Below are 22,670 nucleotides of genomic sequence, written 5' to 3' on the forward strand. Positions count from 1 at the left end.
GAGAGAGTAGTAGAGCTACTGGGGACACTGCTAGAGTGTCATGGCAGAGAACAGAGATTCTCTGGATGAGTCAGACTCAGGCTCAGGTCCTCATCCTGCCAGTTCAGTATCCCCCTAATCTGCAGGAGAATGTTCCCAGACCCACAATGGTTGCCTGGAACCATAGATAATGTTGAATCCCCCATCTACTGTGACTTTCCTATATGCACACACATATATTTCTCTTATCAAGTTTAATTTATAAATTAGTCACAGCAAGAGATTAACAATAACTAATAAACTAGAATGATTATAACTATACTAGAGTGAAAGTTATCTAAAGCTGATGAATTATTTCTGGAATTTTCCATTTAATATTTTTGGACTGTGGTGTTGACTGGGGGCAACTGAAACCATAGAAAGAGAAAGGGTAGAAGAGGGAGAGCTAGTGATTAGTTGGGACAAACAGTTAATCTGCTGAGATTGAAGGCCTCCCTTTCAGGGTTGCTGTAGGGTGAGATGAGATAGCACCTAATGCTTGACGTAGGGACGGTGGCCAGGGTGTAGTAGTAATGGCTGCACTTGTTCCCACTGTATATAATCATCCTACAAATGTCAAAAAAAAAAAACCTGGTTAAGTCCTCCACAACTGGTTTTCTTCTTGGCATTCCTCAGTTTGAAGTGTAAGATGTCCTTTGATTGTAAAAATAAAATATCCAGCTGATTTTCAAGGGCTATCTGTGTCCAACATACAATTTTAAAAGATTCAACATTTTATCATAAGCATTTTTTAAAGAGAGAGAGAGAGAGAGAGAGAGAGGAGAGAGAGAGAGAGAGAGAGAGAATGAATCTTTTTTTGTTGTTGTTATGGACACAAAACAATGCCTTTATTTTTTTTTTTTTTTTGTGGTACTGAGAATTGAACCGGGTCCTACCCGTGCTAGGCGAGCGCTGTACCGCTGAGCCAGAATCCCAGCTCTCTCATAAGCATTTTTAAACCTACAGAAAAGTTGGACTCTTTAGTCCCATCTACCTGAAATGTTTTCCTCCACATGATTTTCACTTTCTCCCTCATGCATCTCTGTCCACCCATTAACGGATCTTATGATCTTATGACTTTGGTTTGATGCATTTCAAATTGCAGACCTTAGTGTAGTTCCCCCTAAATAGTTCCATATGCATGTTATTAAGCAAAGTTCCTGTTTTTCCTCTGTTGGTATATAGTTTACACACATACACAGTGAAATGCATAAGTCTCAAGCGTCAGTCCTTGGAGTTTTAACAAACTCACACACAACATGTAACCCAGGCCCTTGACAAGATGGAGAACATTTCCACCCCAAGAAAGTTCTCCCAAGCCCCTTCCCAGTTTGTTGCAGCCCATAGCTCTCCACAGCAGCCACCTCTCTGAATCCTGTCTACTGGGCAATGACTCTTGTGCTCTGGAACCTGCAGCCGGGGCATCGGGCAGCAAACGCCCTTCCATGTGACTCTTCCAGAGTCATCCATGCTCTGAGCTAACAGAGCTCCTGAATCAGTAAAAGCAGATATTAATTGCCTTTATGATGAAGAAGTGGACCCAGAGTGACCATCCCAAGGTCCCCGAGAACGTCAGAGTGAGGAGTGAGGGAGTCAAAGCAAAGGGGATCAGCCCTGGGTAGTGGGTGTCAGTTGTGTCCACACTGGACGTTCAGGAGGGAGGGAAGGGGCAGCTGAAGAGCAGTTGGCCTCGTGTGTAGGTGATCTCAACATGATTCTTTGTGGCCGGTGGGACTGCTGCACATTCACACGATGTACATCCCATTTATTCAACTAAATTGCAGTCAGTGTCTTATTATTGACAGTGACCAAGTTTCATAAGGTGTTTGTTTACTTTGTCCCCTTCCGTGACCCATCTGTGGGAACCACCAATAGATACGTGCTAATTGCTAGTGATGCCTCTCACCTGGCCAATCATTCTAGCAATTAGTTTTATTGATGCTTTGGGACTGGACTTACTGTGTATTTGACTGAATTGACCAACTTTGCCTTTGCAGGGAGCTGTGTTTATTAACTTGGTCCTCCCAAAGACGTGGGGAGAGGGCAGTGGAGACTGTTTCCATTTTGTGACTGTTTTACTGTCACAGCATGGTAGCACTTAGCCACTAATGTCCATGGTGGAAGGTGTTTTTATGTCTTCAAAAATATGGCGTAGTAGCTATGTCTATCTTGTTCCTCAGAAATTAAAATAGAAAATTTCAATGTGGGGTCTGGGCTCGATGTCTATCTGTCAGACTCCAGGCAGACAACAGAGATTCTCTGGGTCAGTCAGACCCAGAGATGCCTGAGGCATCTCTGTTGGTGCAGGGATCTGGTGGGACAGCCACTGGCCATCCATTTCCTACTTCATGACCCAGCCAGCTCTCCCCAGTTCAGACTTATTCTGACTCAGCCCAACAAAGAAGATCAGCAGCTTCTGTTCACACCTTTAACACTTGGTATTTTGCAAATATTTCAAGGTAGTTTGAAGGTCTCTTGTTTTCTCAGGAGGGCTGGGCACAAATGTTTGAGAGCAATCATGTGATGACATCTCTCTGATTAAAAAGACAGCAAAATCGAGACAGAACATCAAATTCAGAAACATCATTAGCAGGATTCTATTCTGGTTAGGTCTAATCTTCTGTAGGGTCAACACGTTGCCTTCCACGAGTCTGGCCATTTTATATCATTTAGATTGAAACAGACCCATCATGTCACAGGCAAATGGCTTTATCATATTTAATTAACCCAACACCATGTAATAATCTCCTTGGTAATTATCCCTCACCAGCGCTTGAAAGCATGCTGCAACAAATAAATCATCAAAGTTGCAGTTATACTTAAACTGTTATTTGGTGCCATGGAAAAAGAATATTGACAAGTTACCATGCAATACTAATTATACTAAGGAAATGTAAATGGCTTCATCAAAAAAAGAAAGAGCCAGATGGTAGGTTTTATATACTGTATCTTCATGTGTTAGGAAATGGGGTATTAAAAAGTCATCATGGCCTCTGCATGAGAGAGGGAGGAGGAACAGGAAGGTACCTGTGTCTTTATGGATGCTGAGCTGAAACCCAGGGCAGAGGCTGTCTGGAAAGTGGTCATGGTTAAAAGGGTACTAGTGGTCATTGCCCTTGATGTCTTGTGGTGTCACCCTAAATATGGGCGAGGGGGAGAGGGGAACTGCCCTGTCCTATGGTGACCTAGCCTTTCCTGGGCTTGCTGATGATGGATTGTTAGTGGAAAGAGCCCTACTCACCAGGTGGTAAATCAATGCATCTCCACTGAGCTGGCTTTTCTAATGCATCTGCAAGAACACACTTACCTGAGCACATTGCAATTAAAAAGCAAAATTCAATCAGATACAATGGACTAAGACCAAAGAATATGAAAGGCTGTGTCAAAGGAAAATCAATTATTGGTGTGCAGTTTGGTCTTGGGGGATGCACAGTGTCCCTGCACAAGCAAGGAAGAGTAAATTGGACTTCCAATGATCAGGACTTGCATTCCCTGGCTCTTGCGTCACCACAATCATTGCCCAGAGTCCATTCCCAGCTAATTTTGCCAAAGCTGGAGGGTCAACTGAAGCATCACTGTGGCTTGGGAAGTTCTCTGCTGAGGCTGGGCTGCTACCTGCCCAAAACATGGCTGTGATTTAGCCTTCTTAGAAAACAGATTTGGAAAATCACTAAGAGACGAGTGTTTGAATAGCAATGCTCTCGAGGGTTTCCTCTCGTTATTTCATCTGGGTGTTTGTATGCACATTGTGTTGTTGTTACTCAAGCAGTCAATCAAAAACAGTGTTTATTTTAAAAGTAATTCTCCTTAATTGGAGAAAATATGGAACATAAAAAAGGAAAAGCAAGAAAGTCACTCAAAGGTTACGACCCAAGTGTAATTGTTCTTGATAGTTACTTTGAGTCATATTCTTTCTGCATACATTTTCAAGTTGGTTTAGTCCTTATATAGTTTAACTAGTTACAAGTCTTATATTCAAACCCTGCTTAAAATAATCATAAGTTTCTTCTATATAATTACATGCAATAATTATTCTTTGAGCTGTATTACTACTCTACAGACAACTATCATTTCATGAATTTTGCACAATTTTGAATTATTGTATATTATTCCTCTGCTTAGATATACTATAGCTTAGTTAAGCATTTCCTTATTGTGGCACATTCATTTCCAGTGTTTCCAGCCAGCATTTTTCTTTATAAATATATCCTTGATACAAAATATATATTATACATAAATAAATAATATATATATTTAGAAACCAAGTTGCAATTTTATAATAATTACAATTTTTTTTACTATAGTTCATAAACTTTTTTACATTGTTTTATAATTTTCACAAAAATAATTTTGACAGTTGCATTCTTTTTTTTAAATCCAAAGTTGACACCATAACATTTAGCTACTGCTTCATGTCTTCCCCTGGAGATTAAGGTGCTTTCCAGTGTTTACAATGATAACCAATACCCTGATTAATTAATTAAAATGTATTTGCGTCAATTGTATATGCAGCACAGTGCTAAACTGGCTATCTTTGTGCATAAAACCTGTCCAAGTAGGAGTCTTTGTTGATGAAGGATACGTAGCATTGGTGCCACTGGACCTAACAGGACTGGCGTTTCTAACGATGGAGGGAGCCCTTGCCTGGTGGCTTTGGCAAAGCATGTTACTAACCTATTCCACCACCAGTGTTGCGGGGGTGTCCATTTCCCCACAGCAGAGAAACAGAGGCTCAGAGAGTTTAAGGAACCTTCCCAAGTCCTGCGCCTCCTATCAGAAGCGGAATTTGAACTTGGGTCCATCTGACTTTCAAATGCAAAGCATTAAGTGCTGTCTTACATTTGGTTCCCCTGATGAAGGCCTTGTGCTGAGAACTACCATGAAAGCCTTCTTGTCAAGGCTCCCGGGGACACTGTGGGAAGGAAGGCAGCCGACAGGGTGTGGTGTCCAGCCATGTCTCACCAGGTTGTTTTGGCTTAGCCTCCCATGGAGATTAGAGATGGTGTGGGTCACACTTCAGCGTTGGCCCCCTGAAGGGACAAGGACCTGGGTATTTACACCTCCGGACCCCCCAGTCCTTGGCTAAGGGCTGCTGGGGTGGGACAGCAGTGAACTTGAATCCCAGACTCTTGTTCTCTTTGGGTCCAGGCAAGGGCCCTCCTGGCAATCTGGATCCAGCTCCTGTGAAGCAGAGGCTCAGATGTCCTTGGTGAGCTGAGGTGGGCTAGTGCTGGCTTGTGAAACAGGCATTCGGCTGTTAGGATTCTGCAAGCTGGTTCTCCTGATGGGGATAATTCAAAATCAGCCACAGTAGGAGTATTTACACCATGGAACTTGGCCGGTTTTCCAAATGAGGGCCTCCCCGGCGCAGAGGGGATTGTGAAATACACCAGCCCTGCACTGTGGGCGAGGGCGCTCGGGTGAAAGTGCATTGGGAGTCTGTGTGCACCGAAGGGACCCGAGGGCAGGGACGGTGCCCACTGTAGCACCAATTTACGCTGGCCGCAGATGGAGCAGGAAACCAGCCCCACCCTCCACCAGGCCAGGCAGGGGTGTCTGAGAGAAATGGAGTTAGTCTGAAGGAGGGCAAGCTGTGGATTCAGGGCAGGGCCTCTGCGCCTGAGGCAGCTGGGTTAGCCGAGGTGCCGAGCAGACAAAACCCTGGGAGATCTGCCCCAGGGAAGCTGGGGAAGCTGTGGCACATGCACGGTGCCTAGGACGTGGGTGGGTGTCCTCACGTCCCTCCTGCCCCTCACCATCCATCCATCATTCTGATCTCCATCGTCATCTTCATCATCCCTCCTACAGGTGATGTGACTGAGGTCGAGGGAGGAAAATACTGTCCAGCACCAAGGTGGGAGAGCTGAGCTCTGAAACCACCGAGTCTGACCCCAAAGGCTCAGCATTCGAGAGCTTAGCGGGAACTCCTCCTGAGTCTGTGTGATGGGGCATAGACGGATGGGGTGTCCTCGGATGACCTGGGGAGACCCGGCCCTGGTGATGGGTCCTGGGTTCCTCAGTGGCTCCCAGAAAATGATAAAGGGAGGTCAGGAGCCCAGAGTCAGTGTTTGGGGTGAAAAGGGTAGGACTTGGTCCCCTGGGGTAATGTTGATCGGTCATACTCCTTTCCTTCCTCAGAATCGGCTCCGGGCTGGCCCAGAACCCAGCGTGCAGGGTCAGGGAGATTTGAGGGGACCCAGGAGAAGCACTGGCACAGGCTGCGCAGATTCAGGGCCAGCCCAGGATGCCGAACACGCCTCCCACCCTTTGGGGTCTTCTCTGCCGTGCGAGGCCCCTGCTTCGTGCGCATTCCTCGTGCTTTCTCCGCTTTGCTCACCCTGGACAGATGCAGGGGTTGGCCGAAGGTCTGGAAGGCTGCATCCCTGACCTGCTGCTTCCTCCTCAGCCCCCAGACACCCCCACGTCAGCTGCTCTGCAGAGGAAGTCATAGATGCACCTGTCCCCTTGGGCATAGCAGAGACCCATCTGGAAGTTTCCTTTGAACCTGAACTTTGCGTTTCAAGTATTTTTAGTTTGCACTCTAACCACGGCAGTCCAGAGCTGCCTCTGGGGTATCATACGTCTCTGGGGCCTGTTGCTTCTCTCTGTAGGTGTCTATCTGTGTGTATGTGTGTTTGCACACCCTTACAAAGTACAGCCACTCCGTTCAGTTTTCTCTAGTTTCAGTTACCCATGGTCAACTGTGATCCAACAATTGTTCCATTATTCAATAGTTGCTATTGTTAATCTCCTATTGTACTTAATTTATAAATCAAGCTTCTCATAGCTGTGTATATTTAGGCAAGGTAGAGTCTACGGAAGGTTCAGTTCTGCCTGTGGCTCGGGCACCCAGGACGGCTGAGAACACAGGCCTGCAGACAGGGCAGACCACTGCAACTTAGAGAAGGAAATGGAAAATAAAATGTTCTTTATGTTGTCCATGTTACGTTTTTCCTTTAGTTCATCTGTGAATATTGTTTTCCTAACTACTCATAAATGGGGTTTCCTTTTTTCAAAAAGCAGATTGCCTAATCCATTGTCCATGGAGAGGCTATAGCCTGGTGACTGGGCAAGTTGGGCTCTGGGACACTCGGCCCCTCCGTTTCTTTCTGCGTGACTGTAGTTCAGCTCCTCCACATCTGTCTTGGTTTCTCTGTGTGACGTGTGGACACCCCCAGAACCTATTTCCTAGGGTACTGAGAGGGTGAATCCGTACATGCAGTGTCCACGGCAGTATGCTGGGCACGCGGGAAGCACCGTCTGGTGTCAGCTCTCACAGGGCTTTCTTCACCAGGTTTCATCTTGACCTTCAGAAAAGGAACCCTTTTATTCCACAAGTGTTTATTGGGCATTTACAATGTGCTCATCCCCTGGAGATTTTCTCCCATATAACTCACCCCTCACCACCACCCTACGCTCTTCTTCTCAGCTTCTAGGGTTCCCAACCCAAAATGCTGTCGGCCAGGATAGCTGAGGCCCTGCCCGGTCCACAAGCAAGCACAGACCTCGGATTTGGGTGTCTGAAAACAAACAGGCCTAACTGTCTCTCAGGAAGAGTCCCCAGGCCAGGAGCGCTCTCCTGAGGTGGTGTCTGTCCACAGGCCCCGCTACCTCATGTGTGCCTTCCCTGCTTCAGGGGAGAGAGCAGGAGAGCGTGGAAGTAAAGGGTCACTTCCACCCACCCACAGTGAGATTGGGCGAGAGGACCCTGCCCGCTGGCTCCAGGCATCCGCGGGAGAACAGAACAGGGCGTGGGAAGCATGAAGCTCCCTCCTGCCCACCAGGAACCTCGCCTTTCTAGATCTCAACTCCCTCATTTGTGGGACGGGGTCACAGTTGCACCTGCCCTATAGGGTTGTGAGAGTGAATGAGGTCGGGGTGTGGCATCTCCACTCCCACCTAAGTGGACTAATAAAAAATAAAGAAAGAAAGGAGAAAGTCAGCGGAGCCCGACAGTTCAGAGAAGTCCCTGCAGCTTTGGATTTGGTCACCTGTGGTTTGAGATCCAATCCCCTCCCCTCCCCGCTGTGTGAACTTGGGAATGTCACCTCAGCTCCCTCTCCTTCTCCCCACCAGGACAATGGAGTGGACGCGCCCAGGCCACAGGCTATGCCAAGGCTTACCTGGCCAACACATGGTGCTTCCTCGGTGAGGAGGAGCTCAGTGTTTGAAACTGTTGGCCATTTGGTCTCCGTGGCAGTGCTGGGAGCAAGGATGAGAATACACTTGAGCTTTTCTAACTGGCAAGAATTAAAACTCCCTTAGTTGGTCTTCTTGGTCAGCCACCTTCACTAGCGTGCACCACACCTCCCGGAGTCAGCTGCGTGGACTCCCATCACAGGCTGGGCACAGTCCTTCCTCCTTTGCCTGGTTGCGTGTTGAGGGGGGACCCCCGGGGGCCTGCTCCTGCATTACACTCTGATTTGGATGAGTACAGATGACTCTATTGTGTGAAAAGAGGGGTGAAAGGAGCAAAAGATAGGGTGCCATTTGTGCCATATGCTTTCCTGAGGCTGTAAAAACGTGTATGCAGGGATGCCCACCATAGAGTGGACACTCCTTTATCGGGGCCCTTTGTCATTTGTAAGTACCTTGCCTGGTGGGAGTCTCTGAGGCTGGAGCCATTGCTGTACTAAGGGGCCCAGGAAGTGGCCAGCAGGACACACTGGCAGGTCCTGTGATGTGAACATAACCTGCACATTGGGGCCTTCTTTTTAAATTAGAATCTCAGAGGTGTCCCCATTTGGTATGGGGACACTGGTGTCAACTGCAGAGGAAGTTACACCCATGTCCTGTCTTTTCTGTTTTCATTCCACTTAGATGGGTTGACTATAGGATCAGTTTTCTTTCCAGATTAAACATCTGGTACTTCATGCTGTAATCAGATGCCATGGGGGATATGCCCTGGGAAAGCAGCCTGAGGTGGCTTTATTCCTTCCTTCTTCTGCCAGAGAGGAGGTGAGAGTCCCCACTGCAAGCTGGAGTGGAGACAGAGATCTAGGGTCCCAGCACCCTGCACACCTGGCACACCTTGCACACCTGGCACACCTGGCACACCTTGCACACCTGGCACACCTGGCACACCTTGCACACCTTGTTCAGTAGGCGCAGCAGGCTTGTCTTTCTTGCAGTTCCGTGTCCTGGTCCACCATATATCCAACAGTCACCTATTACTGCAGGAAAAATCACCCTCAAATGTAGCAACTGAAAACCAAAGCATTTGTTATTCCCTGGAGTCTGGGCTCAGGAGTCTGGGTGCAGCTTTGCTGGGCCTGGCTGTGTTCAAGGCTAACATCCGGGTGTCGGGGGCCATGCAGTCTCTCACTGCCCCAAGGCTGAAGGTTCGCTTTGCCTTCACTTGTGCAGTTGTGGTGGATTCTGTTCCTTCAGGCCAGGGACCAAGTGCCTTGCTTCTTCCCTGGATACTGGACAGAGGGGCTCACCTTTGCCCTGTAGGCTTTCCCAGAGGCAGCTCACCACTGGGCAGCGGGCTTCATTTGGGCTGATGAGGGAGAAGAACCAGAGGGCAGAGCATCAAAGGAGAGAAGCCGCAGCCTTTAGAAGTTTCCCCATGGAAGCCATGAGCTGCCACTTTTGCCAGATCCTTTCCTTAGAAGCAAATCACTCAATGTTGTTGCCCTGAGCATGAGGGGATTGCATACGGTCATGCACACCGGGATGTAGGGACCATGGGAGCCACCTGCTGCCTGCTGCAGTGGACATGGTTATTTTAATGTAAAATAATGCATCAAATTACTTCTTCTGGTAGAGTTATGTCTTCTGAAAATCTTGACAGTCTTAAGGATCCAGGACTTTCTTCCTGGGATAAGGCACAGTTTGAAAAGCTGGAGTGGAGACCACGTTTGGCTGGTCTGGAAATAACCTGTCTTGTATAACTCTGCATCCAGCTTCTCCGACCCAGGAGGCTGAGTCCACCCTCATCACTGTGTTTTGGGTGGTGGGGGCATTGCCACGTGGCTGCTGTGGACTTTCTGTGCAAATAAGCACTGACCTTTGAAGTGCTCTCCTCGGAATGGAAGACTCTGCTCATTCAAGATGCAAACTTTGCCCAAGACCTTGTAGCTTCTCTGGGAGTGACCTTTGGAATCAATCCCCCCCGCACACACACACACACACACACACTCACACACACAGAGTCTGCCTCCAGTTAAAACGTGACCCCCATAAAGTATTTTTTAGATTTGGCTGGCAGGAAGGCATCTTCCTTACACTTAGGCCTTATTTCATTCATTTCCTTCCAGAACTCCTAGATTGGAACTCAGACCCATCTCCAACCCTGATTGTCCATGTTTTTAGCACTGGATGAGGCAGTGAGACCTCAGGTTTGATTGTTTTCAAATAAAACGCAGCCATACCACCATCTCCCTTCCCATTTCTATGCTCAGCTCTGCAAGGCTCAGGAGCTGAAGTGTCCTCTGTCGTGAAGTTCTAGACACGACCGGAGGTCTGAGCAAAGAGAGCGATCAGAGGCAGCCCTGGAGAGTGCTGTGTGTACTCATCAATCTCAGACAGAAGGACTGAAGTTCAGGAGTGGAGAAAATGACTGGATTTTGTAGCAGAGACAAAGGAGAATCTTAGAATCTTTTTTTTCTTTTTCTGACAAAAGCAAATCTTGAAGTGCAGAGTTAGAATGTGGAAGGAGAGGGTAAGACTAGAGTCATGAGCCCATTTGAAGCTATTTTTATAGTTTAATAAATATGTAAAAAATCATTTATTGTAATGCTAAACACTTGAAATTAAATAACCAGGAAGAACCACTACTTTCCTCATAGAAGTGGAGGGACATATCCAAGGTCACACAGCCAGCAGGCGGCCGTCCACCCTCATGACCTGTGGTCTCTATGTGCTGGCTTCAGAACTAAACAGCCAGAAGAGAGCAGAGGCCACCGGAGGAGTCCTGGGCAGGGGCAAGGGTCAGGGTGGCTGCTCTGCAGGAGTGATTCCCTGGTGTCCTGGAGAAAAAGATCCTTTTCCCTTGGAACAAGAGGGAACTGAAATAGATTGTGCGGAAGACGAGAGTCTTTCCGAGTGATCCCAGAAAGATGGCCAATGGCTCTGAGGAACAGGGCTTGAGGCAGCCAAGGCCAGGGACCAGGGGAGAAAGGCAGAAAGAACTGGAATAAGGGTGCGCATTACCTAGGAACTCGCTGTGACAGACCAGCTCTATTCGGGGAGTTCACCTGAGCTCTGTCCCGCTGGGGCCAGACTGTGGGAGTTGGCCAACTCCTGCTGTGCCTGGGTGACTCTGAGGGTGTGTGTCCCCTCGTCATCTCCCCCGTAGCAGAGGGCAGCAGAAGGGTATTAGGGAGGGTCTGGGGGCAGCATGTGGAAGGGGAGGGCCATGGCTCTCATTGTTTGTGTCACACAGGTAGAATTCACAGTGCTGAGCATCCATCGGCCCCAAGGAAGCAACTATGGCCACACATGTGCATGACATTACTTGATCTTTCCCTGCCAGACACACTTCTAGGGGTCACTGGTTCATACTTTTGTGGGCAACGCAGATCCAGGTGCACAGGTGATTTTCCTAAACAAAAGAAGTGCAGCGGAAACCTGTGAGTTACAATCCAGCTTGATGTCCACACAGGATTCCGCTCCCCTTTTGCTTGTAGGAATCAGAAGAGGGGAAGGAAGGTCAGGTCCATATATTTAAGACCCCACATGTGGACCACGGGCTTGCAACAGAAGCGGTTCCCTTGAAAGCTCTGTCCCACTGCAGAGTGTCCACTGAGGACCTGGGCTCCGGTGGGCTGAGCTTCTCCTTGCAATCCTCCCCTTGCCTGCCGTGAAGCAGCGGTGAGCAGGCTGGAGACGACTGCAGGCAGCCAGAGATATAAATATCCAGGCCTGACAGTCTCCGAAGGATAAATGACAGCAGCCTGTACAACGTGCCTTCTGCACATTTTAAACGGGCGCTTCTCCTCTGCACCCAAGCTGACACGTTAGTAAATTGGTTCCAGGTGATGCTGACATTTTGGAATTATCAGTATCTATAATGTTCATCTTATTCCATTGAATATTTTGATCATTTAAAATAGAGTAGCATTCCTAATAGTGGCCATTAGTTTAGCTCAAGGGAAAATTTATGATTTAATAAACTTAGATTAGAAATAACTTGCTAAAATTACAGTTGACATGATTAGCATCCTCATTTCTTTAATAATAAAACAGAGCAGACTGCCTTTACCCAAACTGACAGCTTTTCTCTCTCAAACTGGTTCACTGTTCTATTGTTATTTAGAGAAAGGAAAGACATCTAGAACACAGTAATGGTAATAAAAACATCAACACCAGTACACAAGGACAGGGGCTGTACTTCCTTCTACACCAACAGAACTGTCACCCATTCTCCCGTTTTCTGAGTAGCAGTGGACTGCAGTGAGTAGTGGCTTTGAAACAAAGTGTCCTGCTGCCCAAAGGGACAGCTTTGTGAGGTTGCCTGGGAAGGCATGTGGCTCTGGACTCGGCTCCCTCCTTCCCCTGTGTCTACCTCGAGGCAGTATAAAGGGGATTATCAATGATGGCCGTGCTTTCAGAAGTAATGCTGATTGATTGCTGCAATGCTCTTTGGGGCAGCCTCACGGCTCGAGGAAGCACAGGCCACGCCAGTCCTGTCACTGTTTTGCTTGCTGGAGGCTCGGGTCTTGTGGCCTCACTCAAGAGAGAGAGAGTTGGATGGTATCTTAGTGGACATAGCTCTGTTGCTGATCAGATAGAGCACTAACCTCTAGGGTATATGAAGAACTCAAAAAGCTAAACACCAAAAACAAAAACCAAATAACCCAATCAATTAATGGGCCAAGGAACCAAACAGACACTTCTTAGAAGGTGACATACAATCAACAAATATATGAAAAAATGTTCAACATCTCTAGAAATTAGAGAAATGCAAATCAAAACTACTCTAAGATTTCATCTCACTCCAGTCAGAATGGCAGCTGTCAAGAATACAAACAACAATAAGTGTTGGCAAGGATGTGGGGAAAAGGCACACTCACACATTGCTGGTGGGGCTGCAGATTGATGCAGCCAATATGGAAAGCAGTATGGAGATTCCTTGGCAAATGAGAATGGAACCAGCTTTTGACTCTGACATCCCACTCCTCGGTCTATACCCAAAGGAATTTAAAAGAGCATACTTCCAGAACACAGCCAATTCACCATAAACTGTGGAGCCAACCTAGATGCCCTTCAGTAGATGAATGGATAAAGAAAATGTGGTATATATACACAGTGGAATATTACTCAGCATTAAAAGAGAATGAAATCATGGCATTTGCAGGTAAATGGATGGAGCTGGAGAATATAATGCTAAGTGAAATTAGCCAACCCCAATAAACCAAATGCTGAATAATTTCTCTAATTTAAGGATGTTTATTCATAATCTGCTGCAGGGGTTAAGGATGGAAAGATTAAATGAAGTCTGGATAGGGCACAGGGGAAAAGGGGAGGGAGGAAAATGGAGGAGGTGTAGGGGTTGAAAAGATGGTGGAATGTGATGGTCATCATGACCCTAAGTACATTTATGAAGACACGAAATATGTGACTCTACTTTGTGTACAACCAGAGATATGAAAAATTATGCTCTATATGTGTAATATGAATTGTAATGCATTCTGCTGTCATACATTACAAACTAAAGTTAAAAAAATTAACCCCCCACAGTGTATTGTGCTAATACTGGAGTCCACAACAGATACCTGATTTTTTTTAATAATAATGATTATATGTAAAAATAAATAAATAAAAAAAAAGAAGAACCACCATCTTGACCCAGCTATCCCACTCCTCGGTCTATACCCAAAAGACTTAAAAACAGCATACTACAGGGACACAGCCACATCAGTGTTTGTTGCAGGACAGTTGAGGTCATTCTTCATTTAGCTCCCCATCCATCCATCTACATCCACATATTTATTCATCTGTCCATTCTTCTGCTTATTCACCTGTTTACCCACTGATCTATCACCCACCCACCATCTATCCACCCACTCACTCACCTGCCCATTCATTTGCTTACACACCTCTTTCTCCATTCATCTTCTATCCCTCCATCCATCCGTCCCTACCTTCATTCATCCCTCTATTTTCATATATGCATCCTTTCATCCACCAATATACCCTTCTACCCATCCATAAATCACTCCCTCTTAAAAAACTCGACAATGCTGATTTTGGCATTGGTACAGATACATAAGTCCCTATCATCCCACCAAGGAGTTTATGTCTAGTTCAGGAGTCACAGGTAAACCACACACTACACGACAGCATGCTTAGTGATCATGTACCCATGCTGTGTGGCTGCACGGAGCTGAGGGTGGGCTTCCCTGTGTCTGAAGACTCAAGGGGGAAACACATGTGCAAACCCTGGTGCTCTGTGTGCTAAATAGGGAGGAGCCACTGGCCAGGGAGAAGCCACCCGGCCAGGGAGAATGAGCAATGCATGGATACCCAGATACTAAGTCGCCTCAATTTGTTGTTTGCTAGGATCATCTGTACCTGGGTGGGGGCTCCTAGCAGGGACGAAAGATAAGGGGCCATTACTAGGACTCTGCGCTCTGAGATAGGGCAGGAGATCTAGACAAAGAGCCAGGATTCAGAGTGGGCCTCTAGTTCTGAATGAAGGAAAGGAGAGAAATCAAATGGACAGATGAATAAATGAATGAAAGGTACCTAAATATATCTTAAGTGATAGATTAAAATGCAGACTTGAATTTAACCCAACTACCATAGCAACATCCTTGACCAAAACCAAAATCACAACAAGGAAAAGCAGCTCGGCCCCAGCACATGGCAGCAGCCTTCCCTCCGACTCCAGCTGCTGGCAAGAGCAGACGGCCTTTCAACCCCAAGTTCCTGGCAGCCAGCTCGGTAGCTCGCCTGGGTGAGGTCTTTATGACTCTTCCAGAGGCCTCCCGCTCTCCATTGAAATGAAGCAGCTGTTACCAGGGGCAACTCCACTTCCCAAACAAGAACATAGACTTTGTTTAGCTTTCCCAGGTGCTCCGAGCCCAGCATTGCCAAAAAACTGCCCGAGACCCACAGTCTCCTTCCTCCAGTGCTTCCCAGCGCTGTTGACAACAGGTGTGGCCCAATGAGCGCACACGCTCCCTCATTACTGCAGGGTTGGCACCAGAGGACATTTCCTGTGGAAGGAGCAGGCTTCCAGGAGCATGGGAGAGCCACACTCAGAGCCAGAAAGGGCTCTGTGCTCCCCTTTTTAGGTCCAAAGGCCCCCAACTCAGCAAGCAGGTGCTCCTAATGCATGCAGAGGTCCCACAGGCAAGGCCAGGCTGGGCAGGGAGGCTGAGCCTGGTCTTGGAGCTGCAGCCAGCTGACTGATTAGGCTCTCTGATGGTGGTAAGTGGCTCGTTGTCATTAACTCAGCCAGATTAACTCGCTCAGCAGAAGCTGGCGAAGCTGCGTGAGCCTGCCTTTCACGCAGCTTGATTTAAAGAGATTGAACTTGGAGGGCACAGAGAGGCAGGCTCCCAGAGGTGGGTCCCAGCCCTGGGATTAGTTGTCAGAAACCCCAAGGACAAAGAGAAGAACTTTTTACTCCTTTTAAAAATCGGACCGGTGGTTCTGACCCTCCCTGAGCCGTCTTAGGGGCACAAGTAAGTTGTGCATTGAGCTCAGTGGAATTGCCTGCTCCGTGGTGGCCCTCTCCTCGCAGAAGCCTTCTGGACGTCACGTTGCTTTGGGAAGTCCACCCCTCCTGGGAGGCTCTTCTGTGCCAGGACTCGCTGGACATGGAAGAAGAGGGAGGAAGGTGGGAGGCAGAGCAGATTTCACAGAGGAGTGCCGTCTGTCAGGCCGCTGCATGATGACTCCAGGTGGAGCTGGTGGCAAGAATGAAGTGGAAGAGAGCAAAGAGAAAGGACGGTGCACAGGTCTCCTCAGAATGTTCATGTGTCAGAAATTCAATTTGACTCTTCCACAGCCATGGGACCTACAGATGTGGTTATGGAGATGTGAGGAATATATTTTGGGGGACACCCTTTTTTATCTCATTTCCAACACCTGCTTTAAGCTTCATGCCTTAGTTCAAGTGTTTACAGGAGTAAGACTCACCCCCATATCTCAGCCGTTTAGCAGAAGTTTGCATCCTGCTTGCACAAGAGCTCTGAGCAGCCTTTCAAAATGAGGAGTTTCTTCCACCAAGTCATTCAGAAACTCAGGTGGCTCTGTCCTTCAACTTGTGACTCCCATTGGGGCCTGGACGTCTGCCTCCCAGTCAGCTGGACACAGAGCATGGAGCAGCGTGTAAGAAATTCTCCAGATCTGACACTTCACCCCATCGCTCACCCAGACCACACCCACCAGGAGGGCTGTTGGGAGGTGGAGTCCCATTGTGCCAGGAAGCCAGGGGCACTGATCTTGGCAGCTCTCATGCTACGTACCCACCTCCTTGCGGGCCTTCTGCGGTGGCACCCTCTGTTGTCCCAGGAGCTGAGGCTACAGCAGTGGGCAGCCCTTCCTCCTGGCTCACAATCGTTTAGACTCCAGGGAAGGAAAAAGAAGGGCTAATGACTGATGATAAAATTAATTACATTTTTGATGTGGGCTCTAAGGAGAAACCACAGGGCACTCTGAGAGCTGGCAGCTATCTCTAGGACAAGGTCAAGGGGAAGCACAGAAGGCTTCTGGGCACAAGTGACATTTGGCTGAAGTCAGGAAGGTCAGACAGGTCTGGCCCCGCAGATGCTCAGAGGGCAACTTCCAGGAGAGAGAGGAGGCTTGTGTGAGGCGCTGGCCGTTGGTGGAGAGAAGGGGAAGGATGGGAGAACGTGTGGGGACAAGACCTGAGACTCCGGTGCTGAGCCCCGAGGTCCCAAGTGTGTGAGCTCAGGGTAGCGCTTGGTTCAGAGAGCCATGGCTTCCCTGTGACTGGTTTACCTTTCCCTCTGGTTTTCGGCCTTCTTGATTTCAGGCTTATTTAATAAAAGACAGCTCCTTGAAGTGGATGTTTGGTGGAGCTCAAGTTCCTCTTCCTCTGCTCTCCTGTGGACCCTCATTAGCATGCGTGACGGAGCACATCTGAGGTCCCCAGCAGGCAGGCCCAGCCCACAGGAGACATCACTCCACGTAAATGACTCATTAATCACACTCTTGATTTTAATAACGTACACCGTCTGGCTTAAGGTTGGCTTGTCTGTAATCTTACATTCATTTTAGAAATTTGATAATCAGTAAAATCACTGGTGGATTCCAAATTGATGACAATTTATTTCTTTTAGAAAACTTAGGAATCAAGATGTATTCCAGCTACTTCATAGAAGTGAAGTGAATTAGTGATGGTCTTTTTATCTAATCTTTTAGATCCCCAAGCCCATCATAATATTTCAGGATAATTTGTGGCTCAGAGGTGACACCACCTTATTTTAAAAAAGTCACTTCTGGGGCTCTCCAGGATAGGGGCTGGCTTGTGATGTGTCTGTGCCCCTCCAAGTCAGAAAGCAGTTGTTTCCAAGGGTAGCTGGACCAGAAAGTGACTTTTTAACAGCAAGGCCACCCCCTGGTTGGCCCTGGAGTCCTATGACTCGGTGGGGTGTGAACCAAGTGAGGCATATGGCTTCCAGGGAGTCCTGGCCCTCCTGATTGAGTAGATTGTTCCACAGGATAGATCACAGTCACTTACAAAGAGCCCTTCAGCTCACATGACAAAATGAGCCCGTGGTCTTGCTGCTAAAGGTTGTTCCCCACCAGGGCTGGTCTGTGGCTGGACACAGTACGTGTCTGAGCCTGGGATTCTGGGAATAGACTTGCCAAACTTTTTAAGCTTCCACATACAAAGCTGGGTGTGGCCAGTCTACTGGTGTATATTATATTGAAATAAATACACCCAAACCCACAGCACAGCAGAACCTAAGTCCTGGAATAGAAACAGGAAACATTTGCCTCATCACATTATTCAGAAAAATTGCTGTTACAGAGGGCTGGTGGGGTTGACTATTACCTGATAATAACAGAGAAATTCTGAGCATTCATAATGAGTAAATAGTTTTGCTTAGTGGGTTTTAATCATATAAATCATTGAAAAATAGTGTAAAAAATATTTATGGAGCATTTGTTATACACTAAGCAGATTTATCACCTACCTTAACCCCTATGATTAGCCTACAACGTAGGATTATTACTGTCCTAAAGACAAATGAAAACCATGTAGCCCAGAGCTTCCACACACCTCCCAGCCCAGGAAGGCAGGGACCAGTCCCGTGCTGGGCTCCAAGCAAATGACTAACTAACTGCTCGCGCTCTAGATGAGGAACATATGCTGTCTGCCTCAGCTTCATCTGTCCATCATTTTGCATTATCTTTTTGAAATTTGTTTATCCATAAAACTACCATGTATTCCTAATTAATGATAATTTCTTGTTGTGTGTGTGTGTATGTGTGTGTGTGTTTCCTTTTGGAAAAGCTAGGAATCAATACACAGTCCAGTGACAATATGGTGGGAGATGAAAGGGGGAATGTGGGCTTCTTAATCTCAAACCCATCATAGATATTTCAGGATAATGAAGATTTATATCAGAAGATCCAGAGTGTGCCTTGCAATCTCTGCTACACCTAGGGTGTAACCAGCAGGAGCGTGGCCGTGCACCTCTATTCTGTACCTGCCCCCAAAGCACTCTTAGTTGGCACTAACCTAAGATTTCATATCCTGTCTGAGAAGCACCCTGTTTGAATAAGTCACTGCCCTCTGGAGACTCTGACCAAGTAGACTTCAGCACAGAGAGAAATGTGTGTCCAGGAATCTAGTGTGAATATGTCAAGGAACTTTTTATTTTTCCTTTTGAAAGGAAAGGAGTTTCCTCTGCACAGGTCTCCTGGATTTTGTTCCTACACCTGCAACCTGGGATGGTCCTCTCTAGGCAGCCTCGAAAGGTCACCATTGCCCAACACATCTGCCACACCTGGGGCAGGTGTCCAGGAGATGGCTGAGCCTGAGAACCAGGCCAGCCTTTCAGAAGCCTCTTGGATGTGCTCACATCGACTCTCATAAGAAGGCCCTGCTCCCCACCAGACACCAGGGCCTCTGCACATGCCCTGTATCTGCTGACCTCACTCTAAGAAGACACTCCCTCCATGAGTTCTCAATTGGTGGTCTTTAACTCCCAGCTTAGGGAATCAGACTGAATTAGCTCTTTGTATTATTAACCAGAGGAGCACTTACATTTTCTGACATCTCTAATCTTGGAGCTCAGGGAATAGCACAGAGCATTTGCATGAAATTACCCCTCATTCTATCTATAGGCCTTGCTGCCAGCGTTTGTGAATTTGGCAGAAGCCGGCAGATCTCTCGGTTAATGTCTTTCTCTCCTGCCAGGCTCTTCAGAATGGGGTGCATTAAAGTGCCATGTGACAAAGAGCCGGATGGATCCTGGGACGTGGAGCCCAGGTGATGTTATTTGCATCCAATTAAAGAAGCAGGAATCAGTGGCATTGTTCACATGCATGACTCTAAATACCTTTTGGCTCATTAAGCCTTTGGATCAACTTTTGCAGGAGGCTGCTGGAGAGAACACAGGCAGGGCTGGGCACAGGTAGAGGGCAGCTTCCAGTCGGATCCCCCGCCAGGCTGTTGGTCAATTGCATGCTTCCTTTTGGGCTCACTGCTAGGTTCCCAAGGAGGCCGGTTTGCTGCTTGGCCTGTTCCTGGCTCCACCCTTAGAGCCAGGGAGCTTGAGTTTGACTCAGGCTCAGGAATCTGTCTGGGTAGGTCCTACTCTTGGCCTTCTCCCCTTTGTCTAGGACCTTCACACCCACCCCACCCTCAAGGTGCCCCAGGGGTTGGAAGGTAGTGTTGGTCACTCAGTTTTGATGTGGCGGGCTGCTCAAAGGAATGAGAGATGCCACAGAACACCAGCTCTCCTCCATGTGTTGCACAAAGGGCCAGTTCACTGGGATCCCCTAAGCAGGACTGGGGAGGGGAGGGCTACTGGCATCAGTTGTGAGCTCACCGAGGGAGGGGCTCAGAGGATGCTGGGGAGGTGTAGCATGCCCAGCGTCAGGCACCATATGCCGCGGGAAGAGAGCTTACCTTGGGCGGTCACTCTGGGTCACATCCAAGACTGAGAGCCACTGTTCTAGATTGGGCTGACTTTGAAAGGACCCCTCACCTCTCAGAATCCCATTTTTGTCCAACTTCTAATGAGGGAACTGAGTCAGGGAAATCATTGATAGGGACTTTCTGGGCAGGACAAGGTCGGGAGGCACCTGGGAGGTCCCACAGGAAGGACACCCTGCTTCTAACAGAGCAGATTCCACTCTTCTTCATTTGTTTTCATCAAGAGAAGGTGAAGTAATAGTTTTGTTTTGTTTCTGAATAGGGTTTTGCTGTTCTTTAAAGAAGTGCAAAGCCCGAGGTCTGAATGCCTGTTTCCTGTTCTAGGAATTCTGAGGCCCAGATTCTGAGAGCCTTCAAGCTCAGTTCCAGCTGCAGACTCTGGCCCTCTGCACAGAGAGGGCCTCCTCGCTCCTCACTGGGCACTGGCACTGTGGGCCTGTTCCTGGGGAGCGCACAGTGGGTGTTTCTAAGTCTCCATGTCCCCCACCCCCACTTAGGGGCAGACTCCTCCTTTAGTCTCGGCTTATTGGGGAATTAGGGGCCACGTCCTACCCGGACAGTCCTGGGGCTTGTGAGAGGAGCTGGTCATTGGCATTTAAAACTGTCTCTCTTGCTGTCTTACACACACACACACACACCTTATAGCATGGTGAATTACACTAAGTTTTTTAGATTGACATTTCTCAAATAGGGCTTTGTGAGTATCAGTAGGCAAACAAAACCTCCTTAGTTAGGTGAGAGCAAAGCCCAGGCTGCCTTTCCAGCAAGTAGGTGGCTCTCATGGTCTCTGCCTCCCTTGCTCTGTGTTTACGCCCACTGTCCCCTCCTCCATTGGGTCACGGGAAGGATCTGACTTGCTGCTAGCCAATAGAATACAGCACTTTCTTCACATGAGCCCTCCAACCAGGAACTTCCCTAGTTTCCTGGCCTCATAGACTCATGACTTCCAATAAGCAATGCTTTCACCCCCTTTGTCCTGGTACCACAGGACTCCTGCCTCGTGGGCTGGCTGTCTGCCCTCTCAGCATGGAAATCACCACTTCCTCATTCAAGTGTCACTCGTCACCCCCATTCTCATGTTTTTGGAAATGCAAAGTGGGAAAAAAAGACACTAGCCTAGTAGACGGTGTGTTTTTGTGGGTCACAATTCTGATAGGAAACACCTGCATCCATTGCCAGGCGCGTGGGCCTGCTGCTGTCACTCTCCCCCGCGTACACCTGCTGCTATGTGCAGTTCACTGGGCTTCTGGACTCCCTGAAGGTCATTCAGGAATCCTCACCTAGTCCTTGACCCCAGGATAAGTTCCTGCTCCAGGCTGTGAATTCTCTGGAGCTGGGTCTTCTATGTCACTATATTCCCAGCACCAAGGGCAGAGCCTGGCAGCGTGTGAAACTTCCGTCTGTCTGAACTGAACTAAATTGGATGCGTGGTCTTGTCCTCAGGAGTCCTTCGGTTTCTTATGTTCCTCTTGTCATTCCTCAAAAACAGAATGTCCACCTCTGCTAATCAAATGACCATTAATTTTGAAACCATTGCCTAATGCTTGACCACATATAGGCTGGGTGACATCTTTCCTGCTAATTGATGGGTGAGAAAGTCCACATGCAAGGCACCATGGGCTCCCAGGGGCTCCCCAGGGCTCCCATGGGCTCAGGGACTACAGCATTGGTGTCAGAAATCACCCTCCTTGTCTCCTATGGTGCAGGGTGACTTTCTGGCCAAGAGGCAGTGTTGACTTTGGATTTGAGTTTGCCCCTGATGGAGTTATTCACAGACGGCTAAGTTAAATGCAGCCTTCCTAGTGCTCAGACATGTCAGAGGCAGCTGAGCAAGTGGCCCATGAAATGGAGGCACCAGGAGCCTCTGGAAGCATCTCCAATGCATCACCCAGTGAAGTCATTGTGTCGCTCGATGGTAATGAGCATTTCCAAGGGCAGCGTGGGGACTTTCCATCAACCTGTGAGAAGGCAGGGTGTGCAGGCATTGTGCGTCACGAGGGGAGGAAAACGGGCAATGGAAAGCTGCAAAAAAGAAAGAAAAAAGAAAGAAAGAAAATTTGGGTCTAGAGCCAAGAAGATACTTTCTGTGGAAAAGGAAGGAAAAAAAATTGCTCCACCCCTCCTGTCCAAATGAAAAAGCATTTAATTGAATGTTCTTTACAAAGGTGAAAAAATACCCTGTGGAGTTCCCAGTGTTTCATTATCCAATTGAATTTGGTACCTCAAGTTTCAAAGACCATTCTCCTGAATGATTATTCTTATTTCCCTGTCAGTCTGCCCTGTGCTCAGCCAACCCCTGCTGGGCTGCATCATTTAAAAGTCAAAACCCTGGAAGTATTTTTATGCCCAATATAGTAACAGAGCAAACTCCAGTATCACTCATTTTATTCTGCACAGCCTCCTTCCCTGTGTCTGTTATGCAGATTACGGTGCTGCTGAGGATGCTGGGGATCAACAGGCCTGCTCCCCAAACCCTTTCTTAATGCAGGAAGGCCTCCTGGGAAAGAGATTAGAAGGCTTACTGATGGAGGCAGGCAGCAGACGGCCCTCTCATTTCCTC

At 47.8% G+C, this 22,670-nt stretch overlaps 1 protein-coding gene across 1 annotated transcript in view; it reads left to right on the forward strand.

Moving 5' to 3' along the window:
- Cdh13 (cadherin 13) overlaps positions 1 to 22,670 on the forward strand; it is a 487,128-nt gene that overhangs the window by 122,616 nt on the left and 341,842 nt on the right. The gene's annotated exons all lie outside the window — the stretch shown is intronic.

Source organism: Urocitellus parryii, chromosome 15 (genome assembly GCF_045843805.1).
Source record: "Urocitellus parryii isolate mUroPar1 chromosome 15, mUroPar1.hap1, whole genome shotgun sequence".
Lineage (NCBI taxonomy): Eukaryota > Metazoa > Chordata > Mammalia > Rodentia > Sciuridae > Urocitellus > Urocitellus parryii.